Source organism: Athene cunicularia (assembly GCF_003259725.1).
Source record: "Athene cunicularia isolate RWA chromosome 13 unlocalized genomic scaffold, athCun1 chr13_part1, whole genome shotgun sequence".
Classification (NCBI taxonomy): Eukaryota; Metazoa; Chordata; class Aves; order Strigiformes; family Strigidae; genus Athene; species Athene cunicularia.
Window position 1 is genome coordinate 20,545,821 of NW_020799117.1, and position 16,759 is coordinate 20,562,579.

Sequence of the window (16,759 nt, forward strand, 5' to 3'; positions counted from 1 at the left end):
GGGGGGCTTCCCGGGGGAGTGGGGGGGCGTCTGTTCGGGGCTGCTGCTGAAATTCATTAAAACATCCGTGGACCGGCAGCGCAGCGGCGCGGGGATGGCGACCCGGCTGGAAGGGCAGTTGCTGACAGGCAGGACTGCGGGCAGGGGGCACTTTGCCTGTCATGAAACTGCCGCGTTCTGGGGAGATCACTTACAGTCCGTATTACACGCCCCGAATCCCAGCCCGAGGGAGGACGCTTCCTCCCGGTGCTGCGAGCCAGGAAGCAAAGTGGCAGGCTGGCTTTGGCGAGTAGTCCTTTCCTCGCCTGCTTCCCTGCCTGCTGCTTCCAGGACAGCGAGCGCTGCCTTCCGTGGGGCTATCAGTCCGCCCTGAGCGTCCCAGAAAGTGCTACACGGGGCGGTCGCGCTCCGGAGGCAGATGCCGTGGTGGCCTGCGGGATGCGCTCTGCGCTGGGGGGAAACAGGGTGTGTGTTCATCGAAGAGAAAGAGTAAATTGTTAAGACATTTCCGTGTCTTAGATTCTGCTTGTATATTACGGGAGGAACCCACAGCCTGCCCCATCGTTACGATTAAAGCCTTGGTTATTAGTGACACCATGGCTAATAACCAAAAAAAAAAAAAAAAAAAATCCCCCCCCAAACCAGAGAGGAAAACCGTTTCCCTTCAGTCCAGAAGCGATGTCTCAGAGCTGCGGTGAGCCGCAGCTTGCAAGCTGTCATGTCAGCTTGCAGAAATGCCCTGAGCACCCGGGACGCTCGGTGCTTTGCAGATGCTCCGTTTGGTTTTGAGCCTGCCCGAAGCCAGACCTCTCCCGGGGGGTGCCCGGCATCAGAACTGCGCGGCCAGGCCAGCGTCACCGCGCTGTGCCCCGGCGCCAGGCTGAGGGCTGGAGCTCTGGCATTCCCTCCTCTCTCCCAATTTGCGCTTTTTATCCAGAAGACAAATGAAATTAAACAACCCTAACTGTGACACTTCTTGCTAATGCCAGCAGGTATCCTTTTGGAGTCTAAACCACTGCTTTACTCCCGCAGTACAACTGAGAATATATATATATATATATATATATATATATATATAAAACTGCTGAGGAAATGCATTTGGTGAAAACCTGGTGCCCAGGAAGCATGTGGCTGGTCTGTCTGTGACTGTGGTGGGGTGAGAATTGCTGGTGGTGACGATGCTGGTCAAGTGCAGCTGGCAGCAGAGGTTGTTCTTCCTCCCCAGTGCAGGCCAGTGTTACTGCTTTCAGAGTGGATGCACCCCAGGTGGATACTGGTGATCCTGGGAACAGACCTTTGGTGGGACAGTGTTGGTGGGACCCCACTTGCCCAGCATCATTCTGTGTTGCTAGTCAGAGCAACTACCTAATACTCTGGTTTTGAGTTTGAATTTGGCTTGAATACAGGCATTTGCTTATTTAAGTGAACAGAACAAAGCAAAAAATGCGTTTTTTTCTTCCAGTGGGTAATTTTTCTCAATGGGAGCTCTACCACAGCAGTCCCTCTTGGGCGTCTGGCCGTGGCTGTGCTGCAGGCGCCTGCATCGGTCTGCCCAGTGCTAAAACAAGATAACATGGCCAAGGCAAGCCTGGGATAACTGCTTGAATGAGGTGAGGTGCGAAACAGGGTGGACAAAGGCAATGGACAAATGCAGGAGCCAATCTCCTCATACCTCACCCAGATACTGATGGCCAAAGACTGAACAGGGATCTTGCAGGGCCCTCCTGGGTCACATGCTGCCCTCCCTTGCTGTTTCAGTTGTATCAATATCCCATGTGTTTTTCAGGCTTCACTTTGGGCTGCTTCTGTGGGTTCTGCTGAAACCCATCCCAGACCTCTTTGCTATGAAAATCAGAAATCTTTTCATCCCCAGCCTGAATATATCACTGTCTTCTTTACAGCTCCACCACTTTCGACTTGGAGCTTTCACAAGGTTTTTTTCCGTTTTTCCCCCCTTTCACATCTCTCTCAGTAGCGGTTATATCCCCTTCAGCCCCTGTTCTGGTCATCTAAATAAGACCAACTTTTGGTAGTTTCCTCTCATAAGATAAATCCTCCTATCTTTTACTGCTGTAGTCGTCCTTTATTGTACTAGTCTCAGTTCCTCTGAAAGGGGGGGGAGAAGGTTTTCAGAGTCATGGCTGGGATTTCAGGCTTAAGATCAATATGCCTTTTGTTTCAAAACCCAATTCGGAGGGCTTTTAAGAACATATCTGATCATTACAGCGAGCATCTCAAAGTTTGGAGCCGAAGCCTGTTATTCAGCTACAAAACAACAACTCTGCTGACTCCAAGAACTTGTACGAACATTTTTAATCACAGGAGGGAATCTAAGAGGCATTCAAACAACAGATAAGATTAGTAATGAAAGTGGCTGGGATGCAATTGTTATTGTGCAAGTCAAAGAAAAGGCTGTCACACACAGAGTATGTTGCCAAGAAAGATACTTTGAGTTGCTGAGCCATTCTTCTCTCATCTGCTGTCCGAATTCTCCAGTCTTCCCAGATCTATTGAGGCTTAGTTGGGCAATCTGTTGGATTAGGAGGTGACTGAGTTTAGAGTTGCCATTGAACACCGCTTTTTGCCAGGATGTGTCAGATCTTTGCCTTGTTCCAGTCCTTGTTCAACTCTCCCACCATGGAAAAGGAAGCATATCCTGGTCCAGAGTATTTCCTGAGCTGTGATGGGCCTTGGAGAAATAAAGCAATCAGAAATAAAGCAATCAAAGCAAAGTTGCATCTATTGGAGCCAGAGCAAATAGAAAGCAGTTACAGCTGTGTGGGGATGTCTGAAGTTGTGCAAAGGCTTAGACCAGCCCCCAAACTGGAGCATATAACAGGATGGTGAAAGCTTCCTTTCCTTTCCATCTGGGTCCTCTTCAGAGTGTGCCTTTGGAGAGAGGAGTTCAGCATGGCTTGTGCACTGTCTGCAAGGCGCTGGTTGCCCTGTGAACAAGCCCCATCGTGTGCAGCGAACAAGAAACTAGCACACCACATATGTAAGTCATTTACGAAGATGGGAACGATGAACTGTACACACAATAGAGTTGCTATTAGGTCTGTCGATCCTAATTAAAAAAAAATACTTCTCAATGAAAATTATTTATAAAAAGAAATCACAGTGACCCTAAATCAAATTATTTGTGAGTGGTTTTTAGTCTCCCAGATCTGTTAAAACTTCTGTGGTAGTCACTGGACGTCATCCAAACTACATGCTGAATGAATAACATGTCTGCCAAATTTCTTTTTTTTTTTCACCCTCACCCAGTTTGGCACAGGACAATTAAAGTCATTTTTCTAAATATCTTTCAGAACATCAAGCAACTGTAAAACAACAATGAAAAAGCTTGGCCACGGTTAACTACAGCCCTCCAGTTGTAACTGCTTCTCTCAAAAAAAGTCACTTCAGTCCCTTTGATGATCTGTTTTGGGTGAGCACTGAGGCAGGGTTTCCCCCTGTGGGGATACTGGAGGGCCACTACCCCAGGGGTCACCTTGCCAGGGCGTGGGGCACAGCTGGAACCAGGCTGACCCTGGGTACGGGGTTTGTGTCTTTCTGGCCACCTGCTAGAGGCTGACATCCTGAGGACATATCAGCCATTCCTCGTCCACAGCTGCAATTCCCATAGTGAGCTGTAAAGATGCCTCTTTTGCTTGCTCTTAAAAAGAAAAGGGGGGGAAAAAAGGGTGACTGCACAATGGAAGAACAAGGTTTTGCTTCTTGGGTCTACAAAGATAAAGCATTAATTCTAAGCACCGCATGAAGTCCCATCCAAGTGAATTAAGTTTGGGATTGTTTTCATGATGGCTTGTTCCAATTATGTGGTGTGCTTTCTCTTTTCCCTTGACTGGCCCGCAACTGTCCTTACTATCCTCATGATAAGAAGATGCTTCATCCTCATCAGTTCTTTCTGACCATGGAGGACTCTGTGGTGTCATCACCTGCAGCAAGGGAGGATCCTTGCCAGTTCTTGGTTCCCAGTGAAGTTAGAGGGAAGCATAGTTCTCCAGCTCGCCACATAATCCAGCTGGTTGCTGTTGTGTTGAAAAGCAGCAACAAATGGCCACTAAATGATAATGTTGCTGCTTGCAGTGACAACAATTGATAAAACCAGTGCTCTCTGCTCCTTGTGTCCTAAGGAGGAGGAAGGAGTAGAGCCCAGCATCATGTACAGTAGTTAGCAAAGGTTATGCAACCCCTAAATGTGACCATGCCCTGGTCCAACACCCCAGGTGGAACAGGGCTATGCTCACCCTGCTTTACCACAGCCTGACTCCTGGTATCCAGCTGGCTTGTTTGCCTCTAATCGAAGCGGTGTGATGCCTGGCTGTGCTTCCTGCTTCCCTTCCCACTTCCCAAGCCCACAGCATTGCCTGGGAAGATGGTCTGTCCACAGGGGTGTCCGGGAGGATGGGCATAGCTGGCTTGGTGGCACAGCTGTCTCTGGCTCATCCTTTTATTAGGATGAGGGCACTCCTGTGTCTTTCGCTGCACAATTCCTGTTCTCATGCTGCCTTGCTGGTGTCTCCAGAGCTGTGTCCAGATGGTCCTGGGGTGCCGTTCCTGCAGCCATGACTCCAGGTCCTTGACTTACACAGCAAGCCAACTGCCAGTTGCCTCTCTGGTCTTGCTGTTCTTCCTGGGCTTATGGGCACGCTGGGGTTTGTGAGCTATGAATCCGTTCCCTCAAGGCACATTTTGGAAAGTGCACTTTAGAAAGCACTGGCAGGTATTGTCTGCAGCATTTCTTGGATTTCCCAGCCCTGACTGATAGACTGATAGAGTGGGGTGCTCCTGTGCCAGATACCTGATTTATGCTGCCATTAATTTGCAGCCTCCTAAAGCTGCTGGATCATACCAAGTAGGGTCACTAATGTGGTCAGAAGCAGTCCAGCCATTGCAGGTTCCCACAAAATGGGATGGGAGAAGGCCCATGTGGAGAGGAGCCTTTGCTCTAGAGACTTCCAGGTATGAGTGTGCCTCAGTCCAGACAAACCACCACACCTTCTCCAGGTTGAGGGAGCTTTCTGGCCTATTGCAACATCTGGTTTTTGAGGTTGAGACTCCAGCCCCTTCTGATGCAGTTTCTTGCATGCTGGTGATTCTTTCTCACTACTTTAAACCCCCTTTTCTTAAAAAGCAGTTCCCAAATAATGGACTGGATATTTACAATCCTTTGAAATGTCCTTCATGTGTTCCTGCATCCAAATAACCTTCTGCAGGTTCAGACAACCTCTGAGAGCCGTGCAAGCTCATCACCTCACTCATCGTCCCTCACCATTTTAATCTCAGGATGGTACCCAGATGCCAGCCCAAAGCTACTCATCTTGTGGGGTTACTTTCCTCCAGTTTTTCTGTCTGCAGTCTTGTCTCAGTGGGAGCACAGGGCATTAACCTGACATGTGTGTGGAGGATGTTTCCTGTAGGCAGTGCATGTCCCCAAGTTCTTGCTCTGCTGCCTGTCCAGGGCAGCTAAGGATGGCAAGGGGACACAATCTATTTTGTGACAATGGCTTTCTTTTGAGCTTGTCTTTCAGCCACCTGCCTGTGCAAGTGGAATTTGACAGGGGCTGCCCTGTGGAGACCTCTCCCTGGCTGGACCATGGTCTGGTGCTGGTAAGACTATTTGTTCAGGTCTTTTATGGCTGATCCTGCTGGATGCTTTGAGACAAGTGGCACTGGAGGACTGACGTTGCTTTGCCACAGCTCCTGGTCAGAGCTGCCATGATTCATCGTGGCCAGGGAGGTGTGAGGAAGGCATGAGTGTGCCCCATGGCTAGCTGCAGCCAAGCTCCCTGTGGGGCTACCTCATCCCCCAGGGACATTGAAATACAGTCGGATTTGTCCTGTTGCCCCACTGTGGCTCTCTAACGAACGCTCCAGGCACTGTCACTGCAGTGAGTTTGTGGTTTTCTTACTGGCACTTCCCAGGCCCTAACACCTTGTCCCACGCAGTGGGATGTTTCCTGTTCAGGAGTCAGTCTCCCTCGTGAAGACTGCTGTCTCCACACACTGATTCCTACTGTCCCTGAGAAACTGCCTCTCCCAGCTCCTAGCCAGCATGTTTGCAATGCAGTACCACACTTGAGCTGGTAGAGAAGTAAAGGTTAGAGAGCCCTTGGGGGTCCAAATCGGAGGCAGAGCTGCCTCCCCGCTTCCATCCCTCCTCGCTTTTAAGGGGTGTGCTTGTACACACAGCAAACGTAGAAGAAAGCTGCCAATAAAGACTATCCTCTGGGGCCTCAGTGTTGATGCCATTGTCCAGATCGTGCTGCTAGAGACATACCTTCTCAGCAGCCCATTTATCTATCACCTAATGTCTTTTCTGTCTGCCCTGACCTCCTCAAGTCCCTTAGTGTACCTCACTCTGTTCACGGGGAGGATTTTCATGGAGCTGGGGCAAAGAGGGGGGCATGGAGTTGTCTTAACTGACTACTTCCATCTTGGGCCAAAGGAACCCCAAAATCTGTGAGGATGAGAAAGAAGATTTAGAAAAAATTGCAGTTTGAAATGAGGTTTGGAGCAAATCACAGTGTTGCAGTTGTCAAGAAAAGGACGATTTGACTTTTTTTTTTTTTTTTTCCCCAAAAGAGTTCTCTAGAAATTATGTTTCACAACTGTACAGGAGCACTGAGATCCACAGCATCCCAGCCTTCGCTGCAGAGGGCATGCAGAGGATACTGTGAGACAGGATGCCAGACCCAAGGGCTTTCTTTTTCCTTTTAAAACTCTGTCTTTTAATACATCTTTTTCTTTCAGGAGTAGACAGTGGCTTTGGGATATCCACTGGCTTTCAGAGTGCATGCTGTGGTGTCAAACTCAGGCCTTAAAATGGACCCATTTCCTTTCCCCATATCCAGAAGATCTTTGGTGAGCTTCAGGGGCTGCGGTTCCTCCCAAGCAAGCACCAGATGAATCTGGACATTTTGTGGGTTGCTGAGTTGAGAGCTGTTGTGATGAGAGCTGGGGACCCAACTCTTTGTGCTGGAGAACAAAGAGGCTCAAGTTCCCCATTACCTTGAAGGAGATGTCATAGCTTTTGGGATGCAGGGTGGGACACTGAAACAAGACAACACAAGGACTTAAAGGCCTCCCCAACCTCAAAAAAAAAAAAAAAAAAAAAAAAAAAAAAGCAAGGAAGCATCAGCATAACTCTGTAGCGTGTGCTTTCAGCCAGATACCATGAATCAGCTAAATAGGACTAAACCAATTTAATCCCTCGCAGAGATGATGAAATCATTGCTTAGCATAAAACATGGATTGTCAGAATGTATTGACGTGGGAGCAAATGCCTGGATCTCGAGATGGGATGCTAACCCGACTGTTCCCACTCTGAGAGGACACAGTGTCCTCAGCTCTCAGGTGGGCTGGCTGCTGCCAGCATGGCACACTACCAACTCCCCATCCTCGGTGGGGTTTTGTTTACATGGCTCTGAAAGGAAAACTTCTCCAATACCCACACACAACAAAGAGCAAACTCCAACTGTGCAGATCAACCCATGCAGAACAGACAAGTGCTTAGATTCGTTACTGGATTGCAAGTAATTGATGCTGTTGAGTTTAAATATCCCTATGACGGAACAACCTCTTGCTGCATTCATATAATGGTCATCTCCAGTGTAGGTGCTGTGACAAGGAAATAGTCAGACACCAGGTGGAGAGAAGTTCTTCGTTCCTTGTCTGCAAGTGGCTTCCCACAGGCAGCATTGAGAAATGTTGCATTGTAGCAAGGAAATGTTTTAGATTATCTAATTTTATTTATTAATTATTTAATGTTTGCTTTCATCTCTTTCAGAGCTGCTTTGGGGATGTTTTCTGGAGCATCATTGTGGCCCTAGAAGCTGGAGGGATTCCTTCCTGTCCTGCTGAGACCTGGCTGGGGTTTGAAAACCTGGGATGCCTGCTCTTTGTGGCATAGCTGGAGACTACCGGCTCAAGGGTGTTGTCCCATAACTCATCTCGGTTGGGATTTTGCTGAAGGGGTGTTTAATTTAAAACCTCTTGGGCCATAAACCAGACCCTTAACATGCAGGCAACATATTTTTACTTTTCCCTGCAAAATGCCATGGGAAAAACTCTATAAAGGGGTTTCATGATACTGAGGTTTCTTGCAGTGCGAAAGAGGCTGCAGGATCCACTCTGGCATGGTGTCGGCAAGTAAATAGCTTCACTTTTATGAGCCAATCCCCTGGAGGGGGACAGAGGAAGAAAGGGTGGCATTTGCTGGGCTGACTGTGTAAGAGAAAGTGACATTTTTGTGCCCCAGTCCCGGAGGGGTGATGGCAGCTGACTGCCCTGGCGGCTTCCTCAGCATCTCGGGTGTGTTTGGATTGGAGGTGGGCTCCAAGGGTGTCTGCTGGTTGTGTGCTTTTAGGTCAGCGTGTCCCAGCTGGGGCTGTGCAAGCTGTGCAGTGGATGGGACAAGAACAGCTAACTAAATCAGGCCTGGAAGAGGAGAAAACCACAGCAAATCCGTGGCTCCCCCAAATCCTGCTGCTGGGGAGAGCAGGAATCACCTGGAGCCAAGGAGAAATGCACCTGGCACAGCAAGAAGTCCTGCTCCCTCCCCAGCGACCATTAAGGTGGTTTTAACCTCTCACAGTGTGTTTAGGTAGAGGGGCTGGTTTGTTTTCATGGTTTACAACTGAGGATATTGCTTACAGGAATATTTTGGGAACTCATTAAAAAGAAAATTATAGACCAGCCGTGGCACGATTGAGATAAAGTGGTGTGTAAGTATGCAGGAAACATGAACATCCTCTCAATAATTACATTCAGTTAATTGTTTTACAGCTGCTTAGCAAATACTGTGTGGTACAGGTGGGAAGACACAGTGCTCTGATCTTGCAAGGTTTGGATGGAGCAGGTAGAGACTGCGGTATGTGGAGCACCTGGTTTGTGTGAGAGAGGAGAACTGTTTACAAAACAGGAGCATTAGTAAATCAGCTTTGCCAGAGAGTTGTGGGAAAGTCTGTAGTCCTTGTTCTGCCAAAACCAGTGCTGGGGTCTGGGAAGGGAAGGGAAGAGGCTCTGGCATGTGTGAGGGAGACCTTGGTCTGCACCAGGGTGCGAGGTGAGATGGGAGAGACGGTTCTTTCTGCATCTCAAGAAGGCCTGACAACAGATGGCTTAATGAAACAGCTGCTTTAAATAAGATAGAATAAAAAGAAGGATATATAATATACTTTATTGTATATAAAATATGTATCATAGCAATATACAGTATAACATACTAGATAAAATAATAATAATAATAATAATAATAATAATAATAATAATAATAATAATATGTAGTATAATATAATATATATATATGGATATGTAATATCCAAAAAGGAATAACTTCTCTCCAGGGAGGGGATATGCATAGCACTGTGGGAAAATCCATCCTGGGTCCATCTGATGCTGCATGGATGCAGGGTGCCCCCCATCTGAAGGACCATAAGATTTACTTGCTCTTGATATTTCTCTTTCTACTCTGCTTTAACAAATCAGGTATTTTATCAAGCTATTACTGTCAGACCTTTCTCACAGAGACCAGAGAGACCCATGCACTACCTCTCCCCCTGCCCAGCCCAGTCATGGCTTGGGAAGAAGCAGGGAACACCCCTGAGGAAGAGGGTGTGTGAGAGGCTTGGCGGGGGGCTTGCAAAGGACTGCTCCCCCTAGATCGGGCCACGGCTCCCAGTGGGCTCTGGCTCCTGCCGGCTCTCCACCCATCCCCAGCCTGGGAAGGTGGGAGGGATGTGCAGGAACCCTGCTCTAGAGGGGCTGTGGGAGCCTCACTCAGGTCCTCACAGCTTCCCTGCATGAAGAAGTCGTGACTCCTGCAAGGGGAACAGGTAGGGGTTAAGTGCTGTGTGTTGTGCCACAGACAGGCAGCATTTCCTCCCCTCAATTATGGGTTGAGAAATAGCCTTGCCAGACTGGTTAGAGCTCATATATCCCAGAGTCACAGGGTCCTAGGAGGGGTAGTGGGATGCTCCCCTGGGATGCTCCTGACCAGTGCCTGCTTTGCACCCTGACTGTCAACAGAATTAGGTCAGGATGACCACGGTCTCATTTGGCTTAGCCTCATTAACCCCCAGTGATGGAGGACCCCTGCCCCCATGCTGTGCTTTCTTGTAGGGATACACTGTCTGCCAGGAAAGAAAAATCATCTAGATGTCTAGCCTAAGCATCCCAAGCTGCACTAGAGGGCAATGGCCCACCAAGGAGGCTGTGTTGCCTTTGTACCTGCTCTCCAGGTAGTTTTTGGACACCATTAATTCAGCCCTTAGCCTCCTCTTGGCCAAACTAAATAAGACCACCTCCCATCATCCCTCCTCTTAGTCCCTGTGTCCCTGACTCAGTGAGCACATATGTGCGATCCTTTATTACGAACATTTCATGAGAGGACAGAGCAGGTGTAACAGTATCCCGTTGTCCAGGTAAGCAGTGGTGATGTCTGTACCCCATCACTCCTGTAGCAAGCAGAGACTCCCACTGAAGCCTCTGTCTTGGCAGAGCTGGTGTGGCAGCCTTCCCAGATGATGAATTTTGGATGAGGAAATACAAATTGTTGTCCGTGACTTTGCAGGGTTGATCTCAGTGCAGGTGCATGTGGTGCTGCCTGTGTCCTTAGCTCCAGGCAGGATGTGCACAGCAAAGGGCTGAGGAGGGAGCTACAGACTGGGAAAGGTGAGTGGCCATCACTCCAGGGATAAAGTTGTGAAGCGCCTGTGGAGGGAGGATCCGGCATGTGCACGTGCATGCCCACGGATCACACGAGCAAGATGCAGCAGATGAGCTGCCTTGCTCTATTTGTAACCTCCCACTGCTGTTGAACAGACTTTGCAGGGAGGAGAGGGAGCTGAAAATGGAGCTGAAAATTGAAACTTGAGGCTCAGATGCTTGGAGGGGCTTAGGAGCCCAATTCAACCCATCACTCTCCAGGGAAGCAGGAGCTCATGTGCCTTTTGGGCCCCGCATTTTGCTCTCAAGCTCAGCACAGAGTGAGACTTTCACACTCCACCTTGGAGCAAAAATCATTTGCATTAACTCGTTGAGAAAAGGAGACATAAGGACATAACTAATCTGCAAAGTACAGGATTACAGTATGATCTGAAGCAAGGAAAGAAAGAGGGAGGAGAAGGAAAAAAACCTTGGTGTCTTTTTTAATTTGCATCCCTTCAGCTGGCTGATGGAGTGCTGGGTGAGGACAGGGGCAGTGCCATGGTGTGGCCCTGTGGGTGGAATCCAGCCTCCTTGCCTGAGCATCACAGCAGGGAAGCTGCATTCAGGACCTTACTGCCTAAAACCTGGTGCCATGGGTTGGATAGTGCCAGGTGACTCCAGTCTGGTCCCCCAGTGGGTGCAGAATGAGAGGCCGGTGTGCAGGGAAGCACTGAAACCTGTTCTGCAGGGAGGAGATGTGGCTGGGGTAGAGGAGCCGACCAACAATTCATAGGGCAGAGAGAGAGTCTGCTCTAAGGGATGTGGGATCGCTTAAATTCATCCACAGGCAAGAGTGAAAATCCCATGGTGATACAGTGAAAAAGCAGCCTAAAAGAGGAAAGAAAAGGCAACAGATAACTAAGCCAAGGCAAATGTGTTTGCAGGAGCTGTCTCAGGACAGAGCCTTCATCTCCATACCCATCTCCTTGACATGGTGTCAACTGGAGCACATGCCAGGCTGCAAGAGCAGAGCTTGAAAGCATTGTGCTGGGGAGGACCCAAGACTGTGCCCAGGCCCAGTCTGTGGTTTTCCTGCCTGGATTCAGCACTTGCTGCCCTGGGTGTTGACTTTGGGGAGTGTAGGATGTTCTTGGGAAGGTGCATGCTGATGGGGAGTCACAAGGGGTGCAATGAGGTCTCGGCCCCAGGTTTATCCTGCCCCTTACATGCAGCAGCCTGGCACAGCCCACCCCTCTCCTGATCCCAGCCCTCCTTGCAAAGGGCAGGATGGCAAGGTGAGAAGTGAGGCTCCAGCACCCCTTTGGTCCTCCTGGCTTCTTGCTGAAAGTGCTAATTAAAAAGCCAGTTTCATCAAGTGAATTCTTCTGACATGAAAACTTTTCCATAAGTAACTGGTCCAGAATCCACCAACTCATTTCACATTTATTTTAAATCTAAGCTTTATATTGTGTAATTTCCTCCAGGGCTTGATTATCTTGTCAGTAAAAGCACTGTTGTTCTGGTTTGTGAGACCTGTATTTAATCTTGCTGTAAGGTTTCTGAACCTCTCAGTACAGGGTTTAGATGCTACTGGCTAAGATGCTACTACCTCAGCTCTTGGGCTTTCCTATTTATTTCAATCATTAAGCAAGTTACCAATTCTGTAATATTGAGGACGTTCTCCAGCCATGGGGTGCCTGCAAGCATTAATTTGTTGCTGCAGAGATGGTCTCCTGAATCTCAGAAATCATTTGGAGAAGGTCTCTTGGCTAAATGGTGGCAGACAATATTTAAACAGGGCATTAAAGGCAAAGCCAGACAAGGAGTCATGTCTATATTATTGTGGTGGCATCTCAAGTCCTTCTTTTCTGTGTTTTCTACACGTCATAAGATATGTACCCACAGAACATATTTTTATATCAAAACCACAAAACCAGTGAAAGTGGGAGAGGGAAACATTTTTCTGAGTCTGCAGACAGCCCTCAGCACTCAGTCAGAGGATCTGAGCAGCCCATTTCACCTCAGCAATGCATATATTTTGCTGTTGTTTTCATGGAAATACTTTCATCAGCTTTTCACTGGATGCATGTACCCCCCAAGTTTCAAACTTGCCAGCATTGCCCCATGGCCATCAGCCTCATTTCGCAGAATCACAGAATCATCTGGGTTGGAAAAGACCTTGAAGCTCCTCCAGCCCAACCATGAACCTCACACTGACCGTTCCCAACTCCCCCAGATCCCTCAGCGCTGGCTCAGCCCGACTCTTCAACCCCTCCAGGGATGGGAACTCCCCCCCTTCCCCGGGCAGCCCATTCCAACGCCCAACAGCCCCTTCTGCACAGAAATCCTTCCTCAGAGCCAGCCTGACCCTGCCCTGGGCGGCTTGAGGCCATTCCCTCTGGGCCTGGCACTGGCTCCTTGGCTCCAGAGACTCATCCCCCCTCTCTGCACAGTCATTTCAGGGAGTTGCAGAGGGCCATGAGGTCTCCCCTCAGCCTCCTCTTCTCCAGACTAAACCCCCCCAGTTCCCTCAGCCGCTCCCATCAGACCTGTGCTCCAGACCCTGCACCAGCTCCATTGCCCTTCTCCGGACATGCTCAAGTCATTCAATGGCATTTTTGGAGGGAGGGGCCCAAAACTGAACCCACTCAGCGAGGGGCGGCCTCACCAGTGCCGAGCACAGGGGTCAGATCCCTTCCCTGTCCCTTCTGGCCACGCCAGTGCTGATGCATTTATCACAGCCTTTAGCCAGCAGCTCCATCTCTGCAGTGTGCCGCCCATACAAAGCTCTGGGATGTCCTGGAGGGGGGAGGAGAGGTGCTGAATATGGACATTTATAACATGAAACCTCTGCACGAGCTGGATTAACAGCCATGTTGACTTAATTTGAAGCCTCCTGCATCATGCTTGGCTGATGCTATGACAGCTTAGAGTTCCTGCTCTGTTGTGAGATGCAGTCACCATGAAGAATTTGGGGCCTCATTATGAGCTTAAAGTGCAATATTAAGGGAAGTTGCCACCCATGCTGGGCCTGGCTGCTCCCATGGCCCTTTGTGTATTTTGTTGTGTCTCTGGCAGGAGCTTGGTGTGAATGATTTTTCACCAGTGGTGTGATACACTGCTTGTTGGTCAAAAAATGGTAGTTTCTGGCTGAGCAAAATCCATGTGTATTCCTCCCTAGTTGATGTTGTTATTTTTCAATGAAAAGTTGGAGTGAGGTAGTAAGTGCTCTGAGCAGAACTGGTGAGGCTGTACATGGAGAGTTTCTCTTGTCAATGCAATGGTGCTGCTTCAGAGAGAAGGTTCCCTGCTGTCACACACCTCTCCAGGCTGCTTCATCTGCTTTCACAGCAAAAATTTAAACAAGTGTTGTTTGATATGCCACCTCCAAAAGCAGGAGCTGAACTGGTTTTGAATCCACAAGTAACAGTCTTGCAGCTGATGACCTGGAGCCCTTCACCACTTAAAATGCTAAAGCTTCGGACAGACTTTATCACTGTGGTGGCACCCATTTCTCAATTTTGCATCCATGCCCTCTAGAGATGCATCATTCATTCTGTAGACAAGCTGCATCATTAGACAAGGCAAAACTGTATCAAAGATTTTACAACCAGCACTGTTTTTTACCTTTGCAATGGTATATCATGTCTGGCAATAGCTGGCTGCTTCAACTATTGCATTTTTCATGGTGTTTTGGAGATTTTGCTCTTCACTTTTCTTCTTCACAGTATTTCTTTATAGTTCTTTCAAATAGAGGCTCTCCTGACTTGGGAGAGTGTAGCAACATGTAACTGATAGGGACTTTACCTATGAAGGGAACTTGGAGGTGCAGACATACCTGATGCACTGGCATAACTGTAATGGTTATTTAATACCCAGGGGAGTGTAAGGAGGTTATGCAGAGAGAAGGGAAGAGGGAGAGAAAAATAGGAGTGGCTGGAAGAGAAATGTGGCAGTTCCAGGGGAGTCTCTGGGATGGAGGGGTCTCTCACTGGTGGCCTGGACACTGGGGGCTATAGTGCCCAGGAGCTGAAGATACACCCTTGTGTGAGGATCACTGCCCCTGCCAGTGCCATTTTGCACCTCTGTGTCACCTTTCTGGTGACACATCACCAGGCCAGTGCCTGGCCAACAATGTCCTTCTGGGGAACAAGAAGTATTGCCTCGCTGATCATCAGCTTTCTGCTGGTCTTATGAGAGAAGTCCTCTGGTCCTGGGGAGGGTGGGCAGTGATGGTCTTCAGAGGCAGGCTTCCCTCTGTCTTCTCCATCCTGAGTGGTGTGAAACCCTCCCAGAGCTGGAGCTGCTGATAAATGTATTGGATGCAGATGGATGTATCTAAGAAAGAGAGTGTGGGAGAGGCACAGTGACCCGAGGCTCTATAGGCATGCCATCAGAATGATCAACATGCAAAATTTGGGTACTAAAGCATGGACTGAAACAGCTGATTGGAAGGCTGGGAGGAAAAAGGGAAGGCTGAATTGTTTATATTTTGTTTTTATTCATCATTCTTGCTTGTGTGGGTGGACAAGGAGTGAATGAGTTTCTAGGGGAGGGCAGCAAATAAAAGGGGCATACATTTCCTTGAAAGATGAGTGGCTTTTTTTCTTCCTTGCACCTAGGTTAATATGTCACAAAGGGGCTGGAGGCAACCCTAATAGCTTCTCTCTAGTAAAGAATAGAAACCATTTGCTTTTGATTTTTTTCCCCTTTGACTGCCATGTGCCAAGAGGGAAAAGCTTTTTCAGGATGGGTAAGATTTACTTTCCAGTAAAGTACTGGTTTGTCTCCCAACAGAAAATATGCCCAACTTTTCTTTGGGCTGTTGAACATCTCACAGCAAGACAGCAGGATAACGCTCTCGCAGCTCAGGGAAGGAGGGGTAGCTGCTTCAGGCCTCCACTTCATGATGGTCTCTTTCTGGGAGAGGCAGCACTGGTGCTTTCAGTTCTGCCTTCCCATGCTGGCACTGGTCCGGAAGGTGACATCAACAGGCAGGAGACACGGGAGCACAATGGGGCAGGGGTAAGCTGAGGAAACCGCTGAGACCATGGCAACATTGCTGGTGGAGGACTCCTGAGATGGGGCTTGGTTTCCTTTGCTGCAGCTGTACTGCTTGTTGGAGCCTTTGACAGACCGATGGAAGAGGAGATTTCAGAGATCTTTCTCCATCCCAGTCCTTACCCACCTGTAAGGACTGCCAGACATGGTTTATTTCGACCATGGTCCTGCTTAGGAGTCTCCAATTGAGTGCTGGACTTTGCTTTTTCTTGTCGTATCTGAGTTCATCGTTTATCATCTGCCTTTCTCATTTCACCCAAGGCTGTGGCAGCATCTCCCTGGTGCCTGGAGTGTTGTGTGTCCTGGTGAAGGGCTTGTTCCTGCTCTGCATGGCAGGTAATGATGTTCTGCATGGGCTAAGTACCTCCTGTTGATAGAGCACTGCAAGCTGAATGAGACGAATCCTTGCAGAGAAGACACTGAGGTGGGAAAAAAAAAACCTGTCTGCACTGGATTTGTTGGTTTTAAGGCATGTTTCTAAGCCTTTGTAAAACACCTGACTGTCGCAGGGAAGAAATGTCCAAAAGGGAAGGGAAACTGTGTTCCCCTGGCTGGTGTACAGGTGGGTGTCTCCTGAGTCCGCCATTTCACACCAGCAGGGCTCCAGGGTCCCTGCAGGGGACCAGGACAGACCTGGTGCTGGGGAGGTCTGGGTGAGATGGAGAGAGGGGGAGATGGAGAGACATGCATGCTTCTGAGGCTTGCCCGAAGGAGGGAAGAGCTTAGCACAGCCCCATGCTGGATAACACCAGCCCATCCTGAATAGCCTAGGTTGGAAAAGCAGATCCTGTGTTCCTCATTATACCAAAAGCCTGTTTCTTTGACAGGACTTACCCACATTGCATCTGCAGGAGTGTTTCTTCAACTAAAGTGAAGGAGGCTGAGGATCTGCAACCTATGGAAGATACTGAAGATGTGAAACCCTGTGCCATTGGGCATCAATGTCTTTCCTTGCAGAAGAACTGCAGGGTTCCCTGAGGCAGGGGGGACACTGGACCACTGCCCTTTGTGGCATCTGTCACCAGGCAGGGCTCTATGCCAG